General features: G+C 50.8%; 1 long non-coding RNA gene across 1 annotated transcript; it reads right to left on the bottom strand.

The window, feature by feature from the left end:
• Positions 1-316: 316 nt before the first annotated feature.
• On the bottom strand, positions 317-11,515 carry LOC131275570 (uncharacterized). Its single transcript, XR_009182992.1, has 2 exons — positions 11,245-11,515; positions 317-10,777 (listed from the first exon to the last, which is right to left on the bottom strand). It is a non-coding gene; the product is annotated as an uncharacterized lncRNA (long non-coding RNA).
• Positions 11,516-25,402: the final 13,887 nt, after the last annotated feature.

Raw genomic sequence — 25,402 nt, forward strand, 5'->3', positions numbered from 1 at the left:
AGTTCATCTATTCATCTATTTTCTTATGTTGCTTTTGCTTTGGGTGTCATTATCTAAGAATTCATTGTCTAAACCAAAGTCATGAGGATTTGTACCTATGTTTCCTTCTAAGAGTTTTATAGTTTAAGCCCATTTATTAGGTCTTTGATCTATTTTGAGTTGTTGTGTTTTTTTTTGTATATGGTGTGAGGTAGGGGTCCAACTTCATTCTTCTGCATGTGGCTGTTCAGTTTTCCCAGCACCCATTGTTAAAAAGATTATTCTTTCTGTATTGAATGTTCTTGGCACGTTGTTGAAAACCAATTGACCATAAATGTGTGCGTTTATTTTTATTTTTTTATTATCTATTTTTTTAAAGATACATAGATCACACAAAATGTTACATTAAAAGACATAAGCAGTTCCCATGTATCTCACACCCCACACCCCCCACTTCTCCCACAGCAACAACCTCTTTCATTAGTGTGGTACATTCATTGCATTTAATAAGTACATTTTGGAGCACTGTGACACAATATGGATTATAGTTTACATTGTAGTTTACACACTCTCCCAGTATATTCAGTTGGTTATGGCAGGATAGATATCTGATTTTTATATATCAATCTTGTATTTTGCATGCTTGCTGAGGGTATTTATTAATCCTAATAGATTTTAGTAGTTTCCTTATAATTTTCTACATGCAATAAAATACCATATGCAAATACAAATTGTTTTGCTTCTTTCTTTCTTATCTGAATGCCTTTTATTTTATTTTCTTACCTAATTGCGTTGACTAGGAGCTTCAGTACAATATCTAATAGAAATGATGAGGTCAGGCACCCTGTCTTATTCCTGATCTTAGGAGGAAATGATTCTATCAGGTTCAGGAAATTTCCTAGTATTCCTAGTTGGTTGAGTGATTGTTTGTTTTTGTTTTTTTTACCATGAAGGAATGTTGAATTTTCTTAAATGGTTTTGCTGTGCGCATTGAGATGCTTATGTGGCTACTGTATCTATTGAGATGCTTTTGTGGCTTTTGTTTTTTTTAACAGTAAATTTTATTTTTTTAAAATTTATTTTTAATTGCCTTTTTAAAAAAGGTATAAACCACACAAGATGTTACATTAAAAAATATAAGAGATTATCATATACCCTAATGCCCACCGGCCATCCCCATTCCTCCCACATCCACAACCTTTCTTCATTGTGGCACATTCATTGCATTTGATGAATACATTTTGGAGCACTGCTGCAACACACCAATTATAGTTTACATTGTAGTTTACACTCTCCCCTAGGCCATCCAGTGGGTTATGGCAGGATATATAATATCCAGCGTCTGACCCTGCAATAGTATTTAGGACAACTCCAAGTCCCAAAAATGCCCTCAGAACACATCTCTTCTTCCATCTCCCTGCCCTCAGCAACTACCATGGCCACTGTCTCCACATCAATGATACAATTTCTTCCATTGCTAGAGTCATAATAGCTCTTTGGTAGAATACCAGTAAGTCCACTCTAATCCATATTTTATTCCTCCATCCTGTGGACCCTCCAATGGTGATGTCCACTCCACCTCTAAATTGAGAGGGGGCTAAGATCCTACATGGCTGATGGATGTGATTCTCCTACTTGGAGTTGTCGGCACTCTTGGTTCCCTTGTGTGGTGGTTGACCATCTTCACCTCCCTGTTAGCAGACCAATGAACCAGAGAGTAGGTGTTGTCACTCTGCTGAGGCTCAGGGCCCAGCTGTCACACGGGCAGTCCAGAGATTCAAGTCTCCTGAGTATGGACCATCCCTAGCACCAACCACAGGTTCAGTAAAAGTGACAGAAGAGGCATATGTAGAAAAGACATATCTGAGTCCAGCTCTGTCACACTCAGGAGCACAAATTCCAAAGTAGGGCTCTCTGACATGGCACAGAGCTCCAAATCCATCTGCCATGATTATATACACTGTGGATCTCCATAGACTTCAGGAGAACCAGTACCTAAGATTGTATCTATTTTGGCTTTTTCTGGGTTCCTACTGACATATGCATAAGTGCGACCCCTCTGATGACCTCTTGACTCTTTCTGGAAGACGCTTAGCCATATCAACTCATTTGTCCTTGTCATTTCCCCCTTTTATTCAAGGTCAAAGAGCAGTTTTTAACACTTGATCCAACATGTAGGCTGAGATATTCTGCTGGTCTGAGTTGACCCTTTTATTTGAGGTCTCTTTCTAGTTACTTCTCCAGTCAGTGATTGGTAGTAATCCCTGGGTGCTAGGGAGGCTCATCCCCAGGAGTCATGTCCCACGTTGGGGGGAAGGTAATGCATTTACATACTGAGTTTGGCTTAGAGAGTGCCCACATTTGAGCAACATGGAGGCTCTCAGGAGGTAACCCTTAGGCACCCTACAGCTCTAGACCTAGTTCATTTTTCAGGCACACAGGCTCCTAAGCATAGTCATCAGTATCAAGGACTCATTATTGAACCATCTTTCCTTGTTAATCTTTGCCGTTGTACTTGGGGGATTATTGTTGTTCCATTGGGGAATGTGACAGAGCTCCCCTGGGTGGGAACTCGTCACTCCCACAGTTGACGTTTGTAACCGTGGCTACTATAAAAATACCCAACATACATCCTAACATATTTATGTTCCCTATATACTTGCCCTGGAGAACTCCGCCATACCCATGTGCCCCCCATCATTAACACCCCACACTAGAGTTCCTCCCCTGCCATAGTTGAACCTCTCTGTGATCCAACACTTGTTCAACAATGAATCCTAATATATTGTGAAATTCAGTTAATAGGAAATTGAAATACAGTGATAGGTTTAAAGTTTAGAAATAGAATACATACTAATTTAGAAAAGACTAAAATAAAGAAAAAATAAATTGGTATATTAATAAAACAAAAAATATTATAAAGCTTTGTTTCTAACATTTTGCCTTTCATCAATGTAATAGGTGTTGCCCTGTATGTACAATGACAAGCCATTTTAATTTCTTCCTCAGTGTCTACCTCCTTTCTCTTTTTTTATTCTAATTTTTAATTTTGTCTTCGAAAAAGTTTTAGATCACAGTAATTCACATACACAGTATAGGGGACTCCCAGATATCCAACATCAAACCCTTTTCCCCTTTGCACAACAATGATCTCTTTACATATTCATGTTATATTTGCTGCAGGTGATGTACAAATTTTGAAACATAGTTATCAAACATGGTTCCATTTTGGTTTACATTATTGTTTATATTTTAGACTGTACAAATTTCTAAATTTTGTTTCCTTATGATTTCCATTATAGTTTAAATTTTAGTTTATAGACTTTTATACACTTTAGATGTAAGTTGACATGTCCATCATTGCATGATCTTGTGGAGCACTTCCATTGCCCCCAGTTCCCTGTTTCCATTCATGCTATACCTCTCTGCCCCTCCCCTCAGGGCACAACATGACACTCAATCTTCACTACTTGAGGAACCAGATTTAAAGATCCTGCAACAATGCTGAGGGCTTGACATAGTAACCTGCCCTAACTAACTAGCAGCCAGCAATCCTCTTGGGAGACACAATTCCCTCTCTTTAGGAACATCAGGTCTCCCCAGGATGTGGGTACACCTTCACACTCATTGTATGGGTCTCCACCCACTGATATAACACACTATGACAAAATGATCACTCACATACTCCCTAGAAGCTTGCCCCCGTACCTTAAGCACTTTTAACATGTGATCCTTCCTTATTATATTTTCTAAAGATTTTTCTCAACAGTATAGTTTCAACCATATACCTGACATTCTCCCATATTCAGTGGTTCCCCCCAGGCCATTTCCTTGGGTTATCTGACCCATCCTCCCAACCCTAGCCCCCCTCAAGTCCACGAAGCCCCACCCAAAGTTATCCCTATGCCCCCATCTTATTCCTTCCCTGTACAAATACTTACCTCCAGCTTGTCATAGTCTTCACCCATGTAGGCATCAGCTTGCAACCTTCCTCATCCACCCAGATTCCTTTAAGCCTATCTTCCAGACTTTAGCCCTCTGAGACAGCTCTGTGTGCTTGTTTCATATCAGAGAGGTCATGTAGTATTTGTCCTTCAATGCCTGGCTTGCTTCACTCAACATAAAGTCCTCAAGATTGATCCATGTTATCACATGTGTTTGTACTGTATTCTTTCTTATAGCTGAGTAGTATTCCATTGTATGTATATACCACATTGTATTTATCCATTCCTCCATTGATGGGCATTTGGGTTGATTCCATCTTTTGGCAATAGTGTATAATGCTGCTATGAACATTGGTGTGCATATATCGGTTTGTGTCCTTATTTTCAGATCTTCTGTGTATATACCCAGCAGTGGAATTGCTGGGTCATATGCCAAATCTATAGCTAACTTTTTGAGAATTCACCAAACAACCCGCCAGAATGGCTGGATCCTTCTGCATTCCCACCAGCAGTGGATGAGTGTTCCCATTCCTCCACATCCTCTCCAGCACTTGTAGCCTCCTGTTTTTTTTTGAAAGCTGCTAATCTTAATGGAGTAAGATGGTATCTCATTGTAGTTTTGCATTTCCCTAATATCTAGTCATTTTGAGCATTTTTTCATGTGCTTTTTATTTTTTTTTTTAGTTTTCTTTTTTTTTTAAAGATTTTTTATTTGTTATTTCTCTCCTCTTCCCCCCCCCCCTGCCCCCCCACCCCGGTTGTCTGTTCTCTGTGTCTATTTGCTGCGTCTTCTTTGTCCGCTTCTGTTGTTGTCAGCGGCATGGGAATCTGTGTTTCTTTTTGTTGCATCATCTTGTTGAGTCAGCTCTCTATGTGTGCCGCACCATTCCTGGGCAGACTGCACTTTCTTTCACACTGGGTGGCTCTCCTTATGGGGCGCACTTCTTGCGCGTGGGGCTCCCCTACGTGGGGGACACCCCTTCATGGCACGGCACTCCTTGCGCACGCATCAGCACTGCACATGGGCCAGCTCCACACGGGTCAAGGAGGCCTGGGGTTTGAACCGCCGACCTCCCATGTGGTAGACGGACGCCCTAACCACTGGGCCAAGTCCACCGCCCTTCAGGTGCTTTTTAGCCATTTGTATTTCTTCTTTGGGGAATCACCTGTTCAAGTCTTTTTCCCATTTTTTAAATTGGTTGTTTGTCTTTTCATTTTCAAGATATAGGAGTTCTTTGTATATGCAGGATATAAGTCTCTGATCAGATATATGATTACCAAATATTTTCTCCCATTGGGTAGGCTCTCTTTTCACTTTAATGACAAACTCCTTTGAGGCGGAAAAGGCTTAACTTTGAGGAAGTCCCGTTTTATCTATTTGTTCTTTTGCTGCTTGTACTCTGGGTGTGAAGTTCATGAAGCCATTTCCTGTTTCAAGGTCCTATAGATGCTCCCCTACATTGTTTTCCAAGGTCTTTATGGTTTTGGTTCTTACATTTAGGTCTTTGATCCATCTCGAGTTGATTTTTGTATAAGGTGTGAGATGGTAATCCTCTTTCCTTCTTTTGCGTATGGATATCCAAGTCTCTAGGCACCATTTGTTGAAGAAGCGGTTCTCTCCCAGTTGAGGGGGTTTGGTGGTCTTGTCGAATATCAGGTGACGGTATATATGAGGATCTATATCAGAACTCTCTGTTCCGTTTCATTGGTCAGTGTGTATATTCTTGTGCCAATACCATGCTGTTTTCATTACTGTAGCTTTGTAGTATGTTTTGAAGTCTGGTAGTGTGATTCCTCCAGTTTCATTTTTCTTTTTCAATATGTCTTTGGCTATTCGGGGTCGCTTTCCTTTCCAAATAAATTTCAGAGTTAGTTTTTCTAGCTCACTAAAAATGCTGTGTTGATTTTCATTGGGATTGCATTGAATCTGTAGATCAGTTTTGGTAGGATAGACATCTTAATAATATTTAGTCTTCCTATCCATGAATAGGGAATATTCTGCCATTTGTTTAGGTCTTCCTTGATTTCCTTGAACAATTTTGTGTAATTTTCTATGTATAAGTCTTTTACATCTTTGGTTAAATTTATTCCTAGGTATTTGATTTTTTTATTTACTATTGTAAATGGTATTTGTTTCTTGATTTCCTCCTCATATTGCCCATCATTGGTGTATAGAAATGCTACTGATTTTTGTACATTGACCATATACCCTGCAACATTACTGAACTCATTTATAAGTTCTACAAGCTTTGTTGTAGACTCCTCAGGGCTTTCTATGTATAGGATCATGTCATCTGCAAATCGTGAAATTTTGACTTCTTCCTTTCCTGTTTCATTTTCTTTTATATCTGGGTCTTGCCTCAGTGCTTAAGCAAGTACTTGTAACACAAGATTAAAAAGAAGGGGTGATAGTGGGCATCCTTGACTTGTTCCTGATCTTAGAGGGAACGATTTTAGGATTTCACCATTGTAAATTATGTTAGCTGTGAGTTTCTCATATATACCCTTTATTATGTTCAGAAAGTTTCCTTTTATTCCTATATTTTGCCGTGTTTTTATCAAGAAAGGGTGCTGTATTTTGTCAAATGCTTTTTCTGCATCTATAGATAAGATCATGTGATTTTTTTCCCCTCAATCTGTTTATGTGGTGTATTATATTAATTGATTTTCTTATGTTGAACCATCCTTGCATATGAGGAATGAAGCCCACTTGGTCATGGTGTATAATTTGTTTAATGTGTTGTTGAATATGATTGGCAAGTATTTTGTTGAGGATTTTCACAACTAGGTTCATTAGAGAGATTGGTCTGTAATTTTCCTTTCTTGTGGTGTCTTTGTTTGGCTTTGGTGTTAGGGTAATGGTGGCATCATACAATGAATTAGGCAATGTTCCTTCTATTTCAATTTTTTGGAAGAGTTTAAGCAAAATTGGTGTTATGTCTTTTTGGAACGCTTGGTAGAATTCACGGGTGAAGAATCTATCTGGCCCTGGGCTCTTCTTAGTTGGGAGGGTTTTAATGACTGATCCTATCTCTTTACTTGTGATTGGTTTGTTGAGATCATCAATTTCTTCTTTCATCAATATAGGCTGCTTATGTGTTTCTAGGAATTTGTCCATTTCCTCTGAATTGTCATTTTTGTTGGAATATAGTTTTTCAAAGCACCCTCTTATGATAGTCTTTATTTCTCTGGGGTCAGTGGTGGTATCTCCTTTCTCATTTCTTATTTTGTGTATTTGCATCTTCTTTCTTTTTTTCTTTGTTAGTCTAGCTAAGGGTTTGTCAATTTTATTCATCTTCTCAAACTACCAGCTCTTTGTTTTGTTTATTTTTTGGGTGTTTTCCTATTTTCTACTTCATTTAGTTCTGCTCTGATCTTTGTTATTTCTTCATTTCTTCTTTCTTTGGGGTTAGTTTGTTGTTTTTTACCAATTCCTCCAATTATTCAGTTAGTTCTTCAATTTTACCTCTTTCTTCTTTTTTTGATATATGAATTTACGGCTATGAATTTCCTTCTCAGTACAGCTTTTGCCGTATCCCATAAGTTTTGATATGTTGTGTTATCATTTTCATTAGTTTCAAGGTAGATATTGATTTGTGTTGAGATTTCCTCCTTGACCCATTGTTTTTCTAAGAGTGTGTTGTTTAACTTCCATAGGTCGAGGGGGAGGTTCTGTCACTGGTGGCCTTGGACACCAGTCTCCTGCTCTGACAGCTTGTCTTTCCCCCTTTCTCATAGCAGACAGCAAACAAACAGGGAAAGCAACACGCAGAGCACAGCAGACACTCTGGGGCTTGAAAACTCCCACCTCTGCTGCCGGGATGAGCGTCTCGTCTCTCTCTAGAAGGTCTATGACCTATGTGAGGGGCCCATGAGTTCACGATGGGTTCCAAATTTTGCCCCTTCTGAGCAGTATCTCCCACTCCACCAAAATTTCCAATGACCCCAAGTCCCCACCTCTCCTTCCCCGGAATCCAGGGATGCCATGGTACCCCGGGACCTAGATTCACCAGATCTTCCAGAAACCCCAGCACGTGCCAGACCTCCTCCAGGCAGCATCACAGCTAAATAACTGGCCACTGGCCAGGGCAAGGTGAGATGCAGAGTAGAACTCACCCACTTGCACCCACTTGTGGAGACGGGCAGCAGCTTCCTGAAGGGACAGAAGCACGGACGGCTCCTTCAGGGTGCAGGGCCAGGCTTCGGGATCAGGGGACAGTGGGTGTGACTGAGAAAAAGGCTGGAAGGGAAGCTTGAGTTTAGAAGGGGAGGAAAGTTTGCATCCACCCCTCCAGGTTTCTAAGTCACAGTCTAGTGTGGAGGCTCAGCCTGGCCTCAGACCAGCTGGCGTTCTCGGGCACCCCTGCCCCTCACTGGCCTGTTTTCTGCACGTGGAACAGGTACAGCAGTTCCTTCTGCGAGGATGCAATGAGACCACGCTTGAAACTCTTCAGTACGGGTGAATTTTGGAGGAGAAAGAGGATGCTGGCAGAGAGAGCCATAATCCCCTTGCCCAGCCCCTCCTTCGGCCCCGTGTGACTTGGCTTCAGCAGGGTCAGTGTTATTGGAGTTGAAGGAGGTGAACTACTTGTTCTGGTCTCTCTTTTTTCCCTCTTCCCTTTAAGGTTGTTTTCCTCTGTTCCATGCAGGGATGTTCTCTTGAGCTGGGTAGCAGTCTGATTTCATTCATTTTTATAATACCTTGAAAATCTTCAATGGTCCACAAAGATTTTGTTTTATTCTACCAAGAGACCTTTGCTAACAGCATTCTGCTTTCTACCAAATGGCTTTCTGTTTAACATTGAAGTGTCTAAAAATAATGATAAATGAGGGGGACTTTTCACAGGAGCTGAAAGGCAGGGAGGTGTGGCATGGGCGCAGGCCTCTGATTTGCTTCTAAAGATGGGCCCTCCAGGCTGGCACAACAAGGGGTAGATGAGCGATAAGACAATCACACTTAGCAAACTTCTGCAGCCCAGTTACCAGCGACAGTTTACAGGTGTTGGGAGACCAGAGGCAGCCTCAAGCCACCTCCCCCAGCGCAGTTTCTTAAGCTCCCTTAAAAACAAAAGCGTGCTTGTCTCCAGGGCTCTAGAAACTGGGTGCAGAGCTCACAGCTCCTCCTCCAGCCTGGGTGCTGGGTGAGAAGGTGCAGTGCTCCCCCAGGTGGCAGCCAGGTCGGTCTCTCCCCCATCTCTCATGCTGAGTCCCAGGCACTGACCTGGGGTTCTAGATTCCCTGGCTCCAGGGCGGGTCCTGGGAAGTAGCATTTTCCAAGAGGCTCCCAGCTTGGCTTGGTAGGTGGTAAGGAGTGTCTGGGATAGGCTAGTAGTTCTCAGACTCCAGGCTGTGTGAATGAGAGTGGCAGAGGTTATGAAAGGGGGGCTTCCCAGGCCCTATCCCCTAAGCTCCTGGTCCCGGGGCTCAGGTGGGGCCCAGGAATCTGTGTTTCCACGAGCCTCCCCACGACTCTCCTGCAGATGATCCGAGGACCCACGGTGTGTGTGTGGGGAAGGGGTGCAGATATCCTCGGGGCGTCGGGGGTGGTTCCTGAGCTTAAGCGTTCTTAATGAACTCCTGGGGGCAGCCCTGAGGCACTGGAGCATCCTCTGAGGCCTCTGCTGATCCTTTGCCATCACAGCCCCCTCCTCTCCAAACCGGTCCTCACCGGTTCTCAGGAAGTCTGGCCAAGCAAGGCTTCCTCCTGGACTCATGGCAGTCACTGCAGTGCTCCTGCAATGTGTCCACGAGCCACCTATGCTAGGCAAAGAGGCTTCCTCTGTCAGGTAGGTTTGTGGCGTGGCACTCAGCCCAGGGACTCAGATCTGAGTTAGAATGCTGGTGCTGCCACCTCCACCTGGGTGGCCGCCGCAGGTCAGCTCTCCTACCATGCTCCCCCTTGCCCGGCTGTGAAATGGGGACAGTAACAGGGTGCACCACGTGGAGGTTGGGGGAGCACAGGAGTTAACTCACATAAAGCTCCCGGCTCCCTGCCTGCTGGCTCCTTGAAGGGCTGCCTGCCGGAGCCATGCCCCTTCTCCAGGGCGCCAAGATGTTTGACAGCTGGGAGCTGCGTGTACCCACTGTTTGTACCTCAGGACCGTGTTTGTACCCAGACACCACTTCTCCCAGATTTGGCGTGGTGCTTAGTACTTGCCGAGGTTCACGGAGCACATCTGAGCAAATGCTGGGTTATGGGGTACCTCTCCCCAAAACTCATCTGCCCCATGCATGGTTCTCCTGAAGGCAGGTGAGGCCTTTGCGATGGACGTTTTGACACCAGAACGGAAGAGTGGTCTCGGGTGTTGCACGACCGCAGCGACATGACTCCTGGATGAGGAGGGAAGCGGAGGGGACTTGCACCTGGCGCTGCTTTTTGATGGACAAGTCCATGAAACCTCACTCACTGCGCAGGACCTTGAGCAGGTCTGGGCGTGATGACAGCCCAGCACATTAGGCCCTGGAAATCGGGGCCCTGATCTCCCACCAGGATGGGCAAGACGTGGCATAGGGGTGGCAGGTGGGTACCCAGCTGAGGTCCCATGAGTAGGACCACAGTTCCGAGGTGAGCAGCTCAGCCTGACCTTGTCCATTCTTGGATGTCGAGCATACCCCACTCCATCCCGGGACCTGCCATCTGATTTCCTGAAGGCCAGTTGGGAGCACCAAGCAGCAGGCCACTCTGCCTGGAGGCAGGAGTGCTCTGGGAGGGGGAAGGGGGGCTGTTCTGTAGTCTTTCCTGCTCTCTCGCCCAAGTGGACAATGACCTTGGAGCTCAGCGGTTTCACTCAGTCGTCTTTCACGCCTCTGCAGCGTATTTCTTAAATCAGAACGAATGTATTCCAGACACAAATCTACTCCAAACCAAGACAAAGAAAATTAGAAATATCTGAGCAAACAGACCACTTTTCTTTAAGTCGCCAAGCCTAAAGTAAAAGAGCACATGCCCTGCCTCACTTTCCAAGTTGTACATATTTGTCACTTGACCCCCTAACACATTCCCCAGCCTGGAAGTCCCTCCTGCAGGGCCCAGGGAGCGCCTGGCTTGGGCTGTGGGCACTGTCCTCTGTCCCCCGCAGATAGCTCTTCCACCCAGGAGTTTCTCCTCGGCCTTTCCGGGGTAACCCTGCGTTTGGACACACAGGTGGCTTCAGGAAGGTCCCCAAACCTTTCCAGTTTTTCTGGATAGCACCCTGAGCCTGGGGTTAAGGTGCCATTTCCTAAAAGAAAGCCAGGACAGCGTGCAAGTGCTGCCTCCCGCCTCCCGCCTCCCGCGCTGGCCAGGCCTGGAATCTGGACAAAGCAGGCGGGGGCTCCTCACCCAGAGGGGCACTCCGGTGTGGGCCCGGGGACTTCGGGGTCTCCACGCTGCCCCGCTCCCCTTCTTGCCCATGGAGGCAGCGCGTCCTCGGTCTCCTTTGCCCGAGCGCGCGAGCGGTGCGCGGTCCCTTTAAGGCCGTTCGAGCCCAGCGAGCTCAGGGGCGGGGCGGGGCTCCCACGTGGCTTCTCTTGCAGTTGGGAGCGGGTGGAACGGAGGCGCCGCCAGATCAACCGCCAGAGGGAGCCCGCCTCCCGCCGCACTGGGCTTGACCGCGGAGCCTGGCGGCAGCGCGGCAGACGGCCGGCTCCACGCGCGGGGCTGGCGCTAGGGAGCGCCGGGGACGGCGGCGACCGGATCAGCGGCGGGACCGGCTGGGGCTCCTGGCACGGGCGGGTGCCCGGGAGCGGCAGGGAAGATGCCCGCGGGCTCCGGCGTGCTCCTCGTGCTGCTCTCGCTCTCCGGCTCGCTCCGGGTAAGTTGCCGCTCCCGCGCCGGCCTCCCGGAGCCCGAGCAGCGCGTCCACGCCCGCGGGGCTCGCCCGGGCTTCCCCGTCCCCGGCCACGCGCTCCCCGCCCCGCTGCCCGGCGGTCGCGCTCCTCTCGGTCTCCCGCGGTCGGCATGAGTGGGAGGCGCCGGGGCGGCGTGGGGCGGTGGAGCTGAGCGGGGCGAGTGGGAGCGGCGGGCGGGGCTTGCGAGTTTCCTTCCTAGCTCGGGGCGTGCGGCCGCCGCCCGGGGCTCGGCTCGCCGCGCCGGGACAGGCTGCCCGCTGGCGGAGCCCCGCGCCCTCCACCGCCCGAGAGCCGCGCGCCTTGGCGCACGCGGGCCAGGCGAGCCTGGCGCGGGCGGTCGAGGCGTGGGGCGGGGTCCGCGGCGCCTGCTCGCACTTCGGGGTGCAGACCTGGACCATCGGGGTGGGTGGGTGGTGGATGTGGACCGCGGGGCACCCTCCCCGCAGAGCCCCGCCGTGGCGCGGGTGGCAGCCACAACCCGCCGGTGCCCTCGCTCCTCGACGGGCGGCCTGGGCCCGGGGCACCGGGGCGGGGAGCGCGCTCGGGCATGGGGAGCCGGCGCCCAGACCTCAGCTGGTCTCGGAGCCTCGCGGGGTGTGGGGCCTGGGCGCGCGTGCGGGGCTGCTGGCTGGCAGGAGCCCTGGGCGGAGGTGGCAGGGCCGCGGGAGTTGCTGCAGGCACTCCCTCTACTGGCGGATCGGCCTGGCTGCCTCCTCCCGGGCCGCACTGTTGTAACCTCGGACATAAGTGCCCACGGGCGACGCCAGCTCCCAGGCCTCGGGGGCGCGGAGCGGCCCTGGGCGCATGCCCAGGGTCGGGCAGAAACTTTCCTGGAGGAGTTTCGCCTCCTCCCGGGACGCGGGTGGTATTTGGAGCTGCGTTCCCCACAAGCAAAGCCGCATTCGGCAGCTTTTCCCAGCAGCCACTCCGCGTCCCGCTCTGCCTCTCCCGGGGTGCGTTTGGCAGGAGGTGTGCCTGCCTCCGGCACCGGCGTCAGGGTGCCAGGGACCTCCGAGCTTGGGGCGGCCTCTCCGAGCCGAAACTGGGCGCTTGGGACAGGAGGAGGCGGCCGGCAGGGAGGCCCGTTCCTCTCCCGCAGCTGGTGAAGGAGCGGTGGAGGGGTGCTGGCGACTGCGCTCAGGGCTCCGCGCTCTTTCCCTGGTCGCGGGCTGTCTCCCCGTGACACAGGTGGCTTTCTCTCCCGCCAGCCCCCAGCCCCTGCGCTTGCCCGTGGGGCCCACTTCCCGCAGCCAGGGAGGGGTCCTTTTGCCCATCCCCAAGCTCCCGTACCCCCTCCCTGCCATCTGGATGTCCTCTGAGGCAGGAGAGCCGAGCGAGCCTTTCCCGTCAGCTGGCGCAGCTGCTCTCCTGGTTGGCTGAGATGGGGGGCTCTCCTGGATGGCTGATGAGTGTCCCAGGAAGAGGGGAGAGGCCTGGAGCTGGACCCCCCATCCCTGGCCTCTTGGCAGCCCCACTCAGAGCTGGTTTCTTGATTCTTGGAGACTCTTCCTGCTCTCCTAGGCCTTGCCTCCCTGTGGGGTGATCTGCGGGGAGCAGACTTCAGGAGCCTGCTCCTTCCCCTCCCCTGAAGCACAGTCTTGAGCCCACAGGGGAAAATGGCTCTGCAAAGGGTGGGCTGGACTCTGTGCTCCCAGCCCCTGGCCCCCTTCCTGAGCCCCAGCTCTCCTTAGCAGCTTCCTTGGCTGATGCTTGACGACTCCTGCTGCTGCCATGTGGACACTTCCTCCCCTCCTTGTGGTCGCCTCCCTGGAGGCCCCTGATGAGCCCCCAGCCTTGCTGCCAGCCTGCCCTTGACTCCTGGTGGCGCATGCTCCAGGTCGCTGGGGAGCAAGGCACCCAGTCTTGCCTCCTGCTTCTGTAGGTGCCCAGCGGCCAGCCAACACCGCACCTGGCAAGAGCCTGTGGCCGTCAGGGCTTCGACCCCGTGCTGCCCTTGCACAGCTGACCACACCAGGTGGTGGGCTTTGGGGCTGTCAGCTTCGTTCTACTTTACTCTCCTTTCTCTTCTTAGGCACATACTGGGCATCTTACATCCAGACAGGCCTATAAGTCTGGGTTCTCAGAAGATTACAGGGCACTGATCTCCCAAAATGTTCTGGAAGGAGAGAAGCTGCTCAAAGGTAGGGACAGGGGTGTGGAGGGGGGAATGAGTGAGAGGCCGCGTTCTTGAGTGGGAGAAGCATTTAGACTGAAGTCAAGGTCTGGCTGGTCCTAGAGCTGTGCTGGCTCCAGCACGGAGGTTGGGGGTACAAATGGGTGCCCTGAACGGTGTTTGACTCTCAGGGGAATGATTGGGAATCCCCATGTTTTCGAATGAGGCAAATTATTTCCTGGGCAACAAATTAGAACTGGTATGTAACGTCACCCAAATAACATGCAGAGAGACTTTCTTACCAAAGATTTTTATGTATGAAATTCTGGATTCTTAAGTTATCCCTGCTCTGAAATGCATGATAAGGCAGATGATGTTGTCCCAAATGTGGTAAGCAAGCCCACAGCTGTTCTGTTCACAAATGTGGCATTTATTTTCATTACTGCCCCACTGACAGCATGGAAACACACATGCAGGGGGGAGCTGCCAATTAGTCAGATCGTAATTGCAGGATTATATCCACATGTGTGATGGGAATCTCGGTCACAGCTTCAAAACTCCGATGACAACAGATCATCCTGCGAATCAATCTGTTTCCTTTCAAGACAAACTAATTAAACTTTGTATTTGCATGGGAGGGAAAATAAATCAGTCTTTCCGGTTCCGAGGTTCTCGTCTCATATGGCTACCTCCTGCCTCTGTGCCTTCCCTCTTTGCATAAGTTCCCCAGAAGTGGGAGCCTTTTAGCTGATTTCAAAGTGATGGGGGGAATGAACTTAAAATAAAGTATCAAAGTGAAATTTCAACATTGATGCCTAAATAATCCCCAACCTGCTGGCTCCCCCCAGTTATATATTCCAGCTTTCTAGCACTTTGTGATGAGGTGGGAGCATAGAGTCTCCCTTCAGGAACTGGCAGCAGGGTGTGTGTGTGTGTGTGTGTGTGTTGTGTGTGTGTGTGTGTGTACATACCCATGGAGTGAGCTGACTTTTCAGATCCTCATCCCTTGTGAGGGAGCTTGTTGGCCTGACCTGGCTATGTGAATCCGCCTCCTTATACTCACCCATTTTTTGGTTTTTTCTTTTTAAGATTTATTTATTTCTACCCCCCCCCCCCCCCCCCCGTTGTCTGTTCTCTGTATCTATTTGCTGAGTCTTCTTTGTTCGCTTTCTGTTGTTGTCAGCGGCACGGGAATCTGTGTCTCTTTTTGTTGCGTCATCTTGTTGTGTCAGCTCTCCGTGTGTGCGGCGCATTCCTGGGCAGGCTGCACTTTCTTTCTCGCTGGGCGGCTCTCCTTACGGGGCGCACTGCTTGTGCGTGGGGCTCCCCTACGCGGGGACACCCCTGCATGGCAGGGCACTCCTTGTGCTCATCAGCACTGCTCTTGGGCCAGCTCCACATGGGTCAAGGAGGCCCGGGGTTTGAACCGCAGACCTCCCATGTGGTAGACGGACGCCCTAACCACTGGGCCAAGTCCGCTGTCCTGTACTCACTTGTTATCTGAGCTGACTGCTAAGGCAGCTGTGTGATGATATCGATCCTCACATTGATCGCCCAACAACCACCACCACCTTCTAGCAGTTGGCCTAGAAGCAGAGTGGACATGCCGTGGAGGCAGGCATGTGGGATGGGGCCTTTGCAAAAGATGAGGCACTGATTGGGGTTGGTGTTTGGTGTCTTCAGCAGCCTTTCTGTGCCAAGCTTTTGCCTGGTCCCTCATCGAAAAGTTTAGAAGAGTAGTGGCTTCTGTTGGGCGAAAGGTAAGAACCGTGGAGAGAAAAGTGTAAAAGGCACAGCCCTCCCCTGTGGCCCGAGGCCACTCTCAGGCGACTGGTTAAATGAAACCAAACAGCACCCCGGCAGCTGATCGGGCCCCTGCATGCCATGGCCTGGCCAGCGTGTTCCGGAATCGGGCTGCATGGCCCACGAGGAAACTGAGGTTCCAGGATGTGGCAGCAACTGCCCAAGTTTGGGCCCAAAGTTTCCAGAATCTTCTATCCTCTGTGGCCTCCAAAATCAACTGTCATTTTAAAAAAAAGCACCCTCCATGGCCAAAGACAGTGCCCACACCCCATACGGAGAGGCGACCCCATGGGCAGATGGATGTTTGTGGCTTAAAGATTGATTAAGTTGCTTACATTTTAGAAATATATATTTTAACTGAGTCTTGGGGTGAGGGGATGTGAGGCTTTGCGTCATAATAATAAGGTTATAGCAACATCAAGTTCAGGGCCAGGACAGGTGCTGGGCCTTCTGCACAGGACATGTGAGTTAACCCTTCCAGAAGCCTCCACGGGGGGAGAACTGTTCCCATTTGATGGATCAGAAACATGATGGGAGCAGCTCAGGATCAGCCCCCTGAGCCATCTGACCGGCTTCCCTCCCGCCCTTTTCCCCTTCAGCTGCTCGTGTCTCCTGTATCCTTCTGAAGATGATGGTTTTGTAAGGGCTGAAGCTATGTGGGTGCAGGAGGACACCCAGAAGCGTGGGACCGTGGTCCTCTGTGAGCAGCCGTCCAGCAGAAGGACGTGGTGCCTGCTGCTCGCGGACGTCTGTCGTCAGCAGAGGCCCCGTGGGCAGGCGGACGGGCGGTGCCAGTGGCGGGCAGCCTGCGGGTGCGCCCGGCCGGACACGGGGTTCTGTAGTGCCCACCCCATGTTTCTGCCCTGGACAGGAGCCTGCAGCCCCGGAGCTGCCTCCCCTCGGCTTTAGGCTGTGCTGGCGCTGGGGGAGGATGGAGAACGATCGCCAGGAGGAGCCAGTCCAGGCCACCTTGGCGTGAGCATGGGCCGTCCTACGCCACTCGCCGTGTGCCCGGGCGCCAGCAGCGGGGTTGACAGCCACAGCACTGGGTCCCACGAGGCCACCCATCACCCAAGGGTGGGCACCCTGACTCTGCTCCCAGAGGGCTGTGGGGGGGGGGGCTGGCTCACGCATCTCCATGGGTGCCTGCCTGGGGTTTTGAGGGACCTCCTGTCCCACCATTGGAGCAGGTGCGTCCTGCGGCTCTAGAGCCTCTGGCAGCGCAGTGTGCCCGGGTGCCTGTGGCGTCCTCAGCGGGTCCTCAGTCATGGCTGGCGGCCAAGCCCTGCACCTGCACCTCACGTCGGCTCTCCTGAGCTCACAGGCTGTTTGTGCTCCGGTGACTAAACAGCAACTTGAATTTTAGTACAAGCCGCCAGAGCATGTAGCTTCTTTCGTTTCTCAAATAGTAATTTTCTAATTCCATCCTTCAGGGTTATTTTAGCTCAATGAAATTAATATGCAAGTTTAAACAAAATATATTTGCTATGTAGTTGACTGTTGTTTGCCTCATATGGATTTCACAGTGTGGATGTTTGTGAATTCTTTTAGGCCGTATGTGGAGGTGCTTAGAATGAGGCCAGGGCCTCCTCCCTCCCTCCCCCTTCCCCTCCCTCCCTCCATCCTTCCCTCTTTCCTTTTCTTCTCATCTCATTTCTTTTCTTTCTTTTCTTTTCCTTTTCTTTTTCAAGCCTAATTAAGTTGATACCAGAAGTTATCACAAACAGAGATGGAGCAAGCAAGCGTTCATCTTTTCAAAGAACGTGCCTAATATTCTGATTTTTTGAAAAAACAGTTTTTCCTCCACGTGAAGTCCAGCTTACACAGTCCTGCAGGCTGGGTGAAGTTTCTTTTGTCAAGGGCAAAAAATTTCTTGCTTTGTAAAAGCTGGAGGCACTTGTGAGTTCTTTTAAGCCCTGGGGGGAGAATGTGGCATGTGGCCAGCCAGGCGGGTCAAATTGTTTGCTTTCTGTCAAAATGGTCAGAATTCGAGGCCTGTGGGCTGCTCCTGGTGGCCCCCAGCCCTGCTCGCCTGTTTTCTGCTCTGTCTTTGTGCGTGTGTCTTCCCTCCAGTTTCAGAAGAAAACAGAACAGGACAAAACAAAGCCCCCTTAGTTACCTTTGACCAGCACGTGCTCCAACGACTAACTAGTTCCCTCTAAACTCCCATGATGGGCAAGGGAGAGGACTTACCAGCTGTAAATAATGCATCCCCCGCAAATGACGCCCATGTCACAGGCTGTCTGCAGAGGGCGTGTTCCAGGTGACCTCTCGCCTCACCTAACTGCCTTTCCAGGGAGGAGCTGCTCCCTTCTTGCTTGTGTTAGTTTCCTGCTGGGCGGTAACAGATTTCCCCACATCCAGGTCTTAAATCACACACATCTAGCCTCTCACACTTCTGGAGGTTGGAAGTCCCACCAGGTGTCCGACCAGGGTGTCAGCTGGGCTCCCTTCCTCTCTCCAGGGGAGACCCCTTCTGCTCCCCTCTCCAGCTCTAGAGGCCGCCCTGGTCCCTTGGCTCATGGCCCCTCCCTCCATCCTCAGAGCAGCAGCCAGTGCCTGCTCCTCCCCACTCGCCCCTCACCTCCTGCTCATCTCCTGTAGTAACACTCATGCTTCCTCGGCCCCTCTCGGGCCGTCTCCCATCTCAGGGAACTTGGCTTCATCCGTTCCGCAAAGCCCCTTTAGCCGGGCCAGGGAGCCGGTGGCCTGGTCCTGGGTCCTGGGCTGGGACGTGGGCGTGTCGGGTGACGGAAGGTTCCGAGGGGCACATGAAGCATTTCCCTCTTGGTGTTGCTTACCAAGAACTTGCCTGTGGCAGGCCCCGTGCAGCAGACTTCAGTGAATTCTCCTGGTAACCTCAGCATTTGTGCTAGCAACTCCCTTCTACTGTTGGGGAAACTGAGGCCCAGAGCTGTCGAGGAACTGGCTCAGGGCCTGGGTCAGCAGGGTCTGTCTGGACTCATGGTTCTCAGTGCCGCCTGCTGCTGGAGTCCAGCTCTGCCTGTTTCAGGAGCTCCCGCCCTGAGACCCCTCCTTCCTCTGCACTTGGGGCGCTGGCTGGCAGCTGCTTGGTGGGTGCTGGTGGGACACCGTGCTTTCGAGGTGCTGAAACAGGGCGGGCTGGAAGCCGATGTCGGGGCCACCTCGGCTGCTCTCCCTTGGCCCTTCCGCGTGCACTGCGTGTTCTTGCTGATGGCATGTGGAGATGTAGGAAGAATGAAAGTGAGGATTCAGCGACAGATGACCTCTCGAGGCCACGGCCTGCACCCCCGCCTCGCTCACGGCCCATGGTCCTGGGGGCCTCCTCTGGGAGTGGTAGGGCAGCAGCTGCGGTCGAGGGGCACCTCGGTGCCTGTCCACATGGAGTCAGTCGAGTCATTTCAGACGCCAGGGCGCAGCAGTGGTGGGCACCCAGCCGGGCTGGGGGTTGGGCAGAGGCCCCTTCCAGGGCCGCGTGCACCTCGCTGCATCTGACTTGAGAAATGGCGGCTTTTCTGTTTTGCTGCACAAATGCAAGTGTGTCGCCACCCACCCCGATGGGGTTGGGGAACCCTGAGTCCCACACTTGCTGAGCAGCAGGGCCCAGGCTCCTGCTTCCAGGGCACCAAGGGGGAAGCTCAGGTTGAGGCACGCAGCAGGGTGCAGGGGTGTGCAGAGCTCCTGCTGGGAGAGCGGGCCAGGTGGGTGGTGCCACAGGTCCCCATTGCAAAGTGATGGGGACCGGTAGCCCCGTGCCTCTGCACTGTCCCCGGTCCCAGCCCAGCCCCCTGTGGAGGGCAGAGTGGCATCCACCTCAGATCCCCCAGCCTATGACCTGCAGAGGTGATGCATTAGGAAGCAGTGTGGGGGACATCCTGGCCCCCCAGGGGATCTACATCCCACATAGAGGAGAGGCTCAGAGCCAGGGCAGCCCTGTGGAGGTGGAGATGGGGCCACAGGTCAAGGACAGGCCCACACCCACTCCTCACCAGAGAATTCCTTTCCTTTTTTTTCTCTTTATTTTTTAAAATGTTACATACAAAAAATATAAGAGGTCCCCATATACCCCCCACCCTCTTCACACCCCTCCTCCCACATCAAAAACCTTGTTCATCATCATGGGACATTTGTTGCATTTGGTGAATACATTTTGGAGCACTGCACCGCATGGATAGTGGTTTACATTGCAGTTTACACTCTCCCCCAGTCCACCCAGTGGGCCGTGGCAGGACATACATTATCCACATCTGTCCCTGCAGTACCACCCCGGACAACTCCAAGTCCTGAAAATGCCCCACATCATATCTCTTCTTCCCTCTCCCTACCCTCAGCAGCTACTGTGTCCACTTTCTCCATCTCAATGCTATAATTTCTTCCATTACTAACCATAGTAGTTGCATAGTAGAATATCAGTAAGTCCACTCTAATCCGTACTCTATTCCTCCATCCTGTGCACCCTGGCATGGTTATGTCCACTCCACCTCTATCAAGCGGGGGCTTAGATTTCACTTGGTTGGTGGCTGGGATTCTCCTGCTTGCAGTTGTTGGCGCTCTTGGCTCCCTGGTGTGGTGGTTGACTTTTTCACCTCCCTGTTAGCTGGTGGGGCAAGTCCAATAAACCAGAGTGTAGGAGTTGCAAGTGTTGTTCCTTCCCGCCCGGCCCCGCCCTGAATTGGTGCTGATTTTCTCCACAGCCCTGGAAGTTGAGGTCTGCACTGGCACTGAGCAGGAATTTCCGGGGACTAGGCCTGCTGCAGCCAGCTCCAGGGAGAGCCTGGCTTCCTTAAGCCCCAGGGCTTGGTGTTTAGAGGACCTGGAGCTTTGCAATTCCAAGGCTTGGCATCCTCTGGGAGAGCTTTGCTGTCCCCGTGTGTGTCCGCTGGCAGCGACCAGCCTTTGGGGCAGCCCCGGTGGGCGGTTGAGACCACATGTGAGGCATTTAGGGTAGGAAGAGAGTGTTTCATGGTATAAAGTGTGGCACAGGCACCCTCATCGGAATTAAAGTGCATTCACAGCGTTTGTTCTCCTCCCATTGTCTTCTGGTCTAGCGAAATCTAGACAAAGGTTACCACGCAGATAAGATGGAGTAGAGTCTTTTGTAACTATTTTGTTACCCTAGAGGTCTGTGTTTGGGAGAGGATTGTTTAACGGAGGCGGCGCTGCTGCTGGGCAGGAAAAGGCTTGCTCTTGCTTCCCTCTGCTGACGAGGTGGGAGGCCGCCTGTGGCCCCTGGTGGGGGAGGCTCAGGTAGGGGCCTTTTGGAGAACATGTCTGCTCTCTCCCCAAAACTGCTTTCCTGTGGCCGCGCTAAGGCCCTCTCTCTGGCTCTGGGTGGCTCGTTCCTGGGTCTCGGGCAACCTGTTTCGGCTACCAGGCCTCACTGAGGGCAGACGGCCAGCACAGCTGCTGGAGCTCCGTCTCCTGCCCCGTCGCTGCTCCGGGGCCTGTGGGGTGGGGGCTGTCACAGACAGGGCTGTAGCATGTTGCTGTGTTTTCTGAGACGGTGGTGGGAGGGGCCCTCGGGGTACCTGGCAGGGATGGGGGCTCTAGCACAGGCAGCCTGCTGCCTCGACTCTCTTCCTGGGGGAGCACAGGGAACCCCAGGGCCAGTGATGGGGATGGGGCTGGGCTCAGGCCATCCAGAGAACGTCCCCTGCAGCTGGGAGCCTGAGAGCCTCAGGCCTGGTGCTGCCTCTCGGCAGGAGGCTGCAAAGAGCCGCCAAGCTCCGGAGAGAGGATAAGGCTCCCGATGCTGCTATGTGTCTGGTCACTTGCATCTCAGGGTGGCTCGACCAGGAGCCAGGGGCAAAGCCCGCTGGCCAGGGCAAGGCGGGAGGTTTTGCAGCTAAGTTCTCGTTTTTTTCCTGATGTTCAGCTTGAGTTGTGTGTGGAGCCTTTTAAAGGGAAGGATACATTTCCCTCTCTCTGTCTTTTTACTGGAGTCTTCACGGGGTCTGGCTGACTCACGTGGATGGACCCCACCAGCCTAAACTAATGGATTCTATAAACGTGATGCACAGCATCACCCGAAAACCTTTGTCAGAGTCAAGGCCTGCCCCCTTGAAGTGTTGCTGAGCAGTTGTCACTGAGGGAGCCCTCCTCCTGCTGGTGGCATGGGCACCCCACTGCCCCACCTGGACTGCCCCTCCCACTGCCCTGTGATGTGGCAGCGTGGTCAAGCCCCTCTTACAAAGCAGGAGAGGCTGGAGCTCTACCGAGTGGAGCCAAGTCACTGGCTGGATGAGCCCACTGACAGGGTGCCAAGTTCCTGGGGTTGTCTGCCTGGCCTGTAGTGTCTAGATGGCTCTGGAGACCTCAGGAGCTCCCCTGTTTGAGGCACTGTTTACTGTCAGTGAGATCTTCCTGAGATGTGCATAAGTGTAACCTCTGGCATGACCTCACGACTCACTTTGAAATCTCATAGCCATAAAAACTCGTTTGTGTTTAATATTTGCCCCCTTTCATCTAGGTCTTTTTCCAAATGTCTCAGTACTTGGTGCTTGATAGTAATCCCTTGATGCCAGAGAGGCTCATCCCCGGGAGTATTGTCCCATGCTGCGGGGGACAGTATTGAGTTTATATGCTGAGTTTGGCTTAGAGAGAGGCCACAATTGATCAACAAGGAGGCTTTCAGGAGGTAAGTATTAGATAATATACATTTCTAGACTGAGTTTCAATTTCATAAGAACAAGGTTTGTAAGTATTAAATACAAGTATCAATATCAAGGCCCTGGCACCTTGGTCTGTCCTCTTTCACTAGATACTGCGCATGTAGTCTAGGGACTCTCACTACTCTATTAGAGAATGTAGCAGGACTCCCCAGAAAGGAAACTCAATATTCTGAAGGTTATTGTGTGGGTTTCCACCTATCAAGACAACACCACATGACCACATGAACACATTCTTGTTCCATAGAGATTGCCCAGGAGCACCCCTCCCCACACATTCCCCCACCACTGACACTCTGCACCAGTGATCCACCCCTGCCACAGTTGTGACCCTTCTGCAATCCAAAACCTACCCCATAAACCCAAAAAACAAAAAAAGTAATAATTTAAAAAATAATTTTTTTTTGCACTGTGCCTTTCATCACTGTAAGATCTGTCATCATTTATGTATATTGGCAATTTCTGCTGTGTGTTCCCCCAGTGTGTTATTTTTTTTTTTACTTTATTTTCTAAGAAGTTTTAGGTTACAGAAAAGTCACATAGGAAATGCAGAGGATTCCCATATACCTGCCCCCATCCTCCCCTACCAATAACATCCTAAGTGACTATGGTACATGTGTTACAGTTGATGAACAAATATTGAAGCATTGCTACTAACCATGGTCAGTGGTTTATATTATGATTTGCATTTTGCATTGTACACATTTATAGGTTCTGAACAGTTGCAGTGCCCCAGAATTGCCCTGCATTCCATCCATTCTTCCCTTCCCCTGCCCTCGGAACCTAGGCAACCCATAAGTTTCAGTTTTTGAAGAATAAGGTTCAGTTACGTCCATTAATAGTGAGGGCTTGACGTACTGGTCTATTTTCTTTTACTGCGCACTGCCAACTTACTCCAGACATTCTTGCCCTTCTGTTTGAGGAGGTAGAGGACTCCCCAGGATGGGGATGTTTGTTGTATGGGTCTCCACCCCGAGATGACACTCTGCCAAGATGAACACATTCATGTTCCATAGAAGTGTGCCCCTCTCCCACACGTCCCCCACCACTGGCATGCTGCACCTGGGACCTGCCCCTGCCTTATTTGCCAGAAGGACATTCCCACCATTGTGGCTTCAACCACAGACCTACAGATGCTCTGAGTCCCCTGTTCCTTGAGCTGGGCTTAAATAGGACAGCCCCCCTCCAGAGGCTGTCAGCCACTGCACCCCGGTCTCTCAGAACCAGGCTCTCCCCGCTTGCAGGCTGGTGCACCCCATGATCCAGAGTGCAGGCTGCAGAGTCTGGTGCACTCCTGCGGCTCCAGCCTCAGCCCCCAGTTACCAGCTACATGGCACTGGGTGCATCCTGTCATCCTGTCTTCTCGTGCTTCCCTTTGACTGAGTGGAGTGACAGTTCCCATTTCAGAGGGAGGTTTAGAGGATTCAGCAGGATGATGCACATAAAGCATGCCGTGCACCGCCCAGCCGTAGAAGCCCCGAATGGGCGGCTTATGCTGCTGGGTGTCGCTCTTGATACTTATTAATGTAAATCATGGGGTCCCTATCCGCTCAGCAGGAGGAAGCCAGTTGGGTGGAGCCCGGGTCTTCCCAGAGAGACTGCCAGGCTTCTTACCTGCTACTGGCTCTCGGGGAATCATCAGGCCCGGCACCCCACCCCCCCTCAGGCACTGTGCACAGGATTGACAGCCACCTGGGCCTGGAAACAGCACATTCCTGCTCCAGCAGGGCCGGAGCCACGAGGTACCCTTCATTGCCACTCGGCCCCCATTGCCGATGTGTGACCCCAAGTTCCCCAGGCCATCCCACTCCAAGGTCCTGTCTCCCAGGATGTGGCTGGGAGCTGACCCCTGGGGCAGTGATTTTCCCATCAGATGGGGGGCTCGATCTAATAGCTTTTTCCTTATTGGCCTTTCCATGTGGAATGTGTGACCAGAGGCATGTTTTTAAAACTGAATAAATAAATGACCGAGCAGCTTAGTTAAAGTTCTGTACGTGCCCGTGGCGGGGGCAGCACGTGAACGTAAGTTATTTATTAATGGAGTCTTGGTGTAATTGGATTGTATTGGGCCATATTTAATGTTTGAGCCTGGAGAGCTGAGAAGTCAGAAAAATGTTGTTCCCAGGAGAGCTTCATCGGTGGGATCCAAGCTGTGGAAAGCTGTACTTCTTTGTTCTTTCCCACCTCCCTCCAGGTACAAAGATGGGATTATAAAACTTGTCTTATTTAGTTCTCATATATTAAGATACAAATGGAATACCAGGGAGGTGCTGAAGGCTATAAAATTGTGATCAAAAGTCCATCAAATTATAGATCTTCAGTTTTCTGGAGAACAGAGCGGCTGCTGATGAAGGATGGCTGCGACTTGCCTTCTTTTTTCCTAAAGGAGCCTGACAGCTTGACCATTGATCTGCACAAAAGTGTGAGATAAACTTCCACATGGGGGAGAGAATAGAGGCACGCACTCGAAAGGTTAATGGCTGGTAAAGGTCAGTTTTCTACAATCTTGGCTAATAAAAATAGCTCATAAGACTTGCCGCTCAACGACAGAGGCCTCTGATGTGTCTTGAAGTTGCGAGTCCTTGGAACTGTATGTGTGGAGGTCTTGGCTGAGTCGCAGGTACTTTCTCTCCTGGGCGAGTGGTGCCTTCAGGGAAGGCAGGGGCATCTCTGAAGTGGAAGAGTGACTGCTGGGGTACTTTTGGTTTAAATTTCACAGATACTCTGAATTGGCTGTCCTAGAAACCACAAGCCCATTTTTATTTATTTTTTTATTGAAGTTTATCATTCATACATGAACACACAAACAGTAAGCGAATAGTAAAGATCACGAACTTACAAAATAAACATACATAACATCACACGGGGTCTCATACATCACCCCTCCAGCAACTCTTTGCATTGGTGTGAAACACTGGTTACACACTATGCAAGAGCATCGTCAAAACATTACTACCAACTCTAGTCCTTCCCTTACATTTGGTGTATTTTTCCCCCAACCTATAATTTATTTTTAAATATATTTTTGTTACAGATATTGTAAACTTGGAAAACAATCATACAGATGTGTAGATTTCCCATAC

The sequence above is a fragment of the Dasypus novemcinctus genome, chromosome 23 (assembly GCF_030445035.2).
Source record: "Dasypus novemcinctus isolate mDasNov1 chromosome 23, mDasNov1.1.hap2, whole genome shotgun sequence".
Classification (NCBI taxonomy): Eukaryota; Metazoa; Chordata; class Mammalia; order Cingulata; family Dasypodidae; genus Dasypus; species Dasypus novemcinctus.